A 1,023-nucleotide genomic window follows, 5' to 3' on the forward strand; every position below is an offset into this window, starting at 1 on the left:
TATATATATATATAAAAGAATTTTATACTATGTAAGAGCATGTTACGTGAATGATACTTGCCTGTAGTTCAAATATGTGAAATCAAAATTGATATGAATAAATTTACAAACTACTTTCAGTAATAATCAAATCACATTTCAAGAGTTGTTTAGTGGTTTGTGATATTCGGTTTCATAGTTACGAATACAAGAATCAAGCATTTATTTTGTGTGATAATTAGAAAAAAAAAAGATAGATAATAGGAACTTGAGAAAATGATGTAAAAAATATTTGCTAATTTTCTTAAGCTCAAATAACACAATGTATTTACATGTATATACAGCTTAATTTGTCTCGAATTTTTTTCATAGACAAAAATGTTTTAATTCGCAGAAAGAAAGCGGGATACGAAAGAAGATGGCGAAAAGGCAGCAATAGCACTGCCAGATTTATGATTTACGTTAAGTCAGCGTTACTTGGACGCCAGACAATTCTTTTTCGACTTTACATTTATTAGAATCCTTTTGTTTGTTATGTATATTCATTGTGCACTGTGTACTCACTATGCTGTTGATATTTTGTCGTAGATCGTAAATTATAAATGATAATTTGTAAATCACATGAATTGCATGTTACCTCGTTTACACGCATCGTCCAAGCTCACGTGTTATCGGTGTGCATATAAGCGCAGTTTCCGGCCAAGTCCCCCGACTGTCAACCACTATTGCGCCTGTATAGTCTACGTATACGTGCTAAGCATTAGCGCAACGTATGCAAGTGCGCTAATTTATTTGTCGTTTGTAATCACAAAAAAACCGTGATTATGGTCTCAACTTCCTTTACTACCGTTCCAAAATAATTATTAATTGCAATCATAAATGTAAAAAATGTTGCAAGAAAAGAATGTTACGCGACTTTTAATTATACTTTCGGGAAACATCGGTACAATTGTCATTGTCATTGCGTGGTGCATACGAAATCGTAGTTGTACAATTCGATTTGTTTTCTCTCTACCACCACAATATTTAGCGTATATATATATA

The 1,023-nt window shown here is 32.3% G+C and overlaps 1 protein-coding gene across 2 annotated transcripts in view; it reads left to right on the plus strand.

The window, feature by feature from the left end:
* Positions 1 to 1,023, plus strand: part of LOC108688205 — a 6,241-nt gene that overhangs the window by 1,632 nt on the left and 3,586 nt on the right. The gene's annotated exons all lie outside the window — the stretch shown is intronic.

Source organism: Atta colombica, unplaced genomic scaffold (assembly GCF_001594045.1).
Source record: "Atta colombica isolate Treedump-2 unplaced genomic scaffold, Acol1.0 scaffold227, whole genome shotgun sequence".
NCBI lineage: Eukaryota > Metazoa > Arthropoda > Insecta > Hymenoptera > Formicidae > Atta > Atta colombica.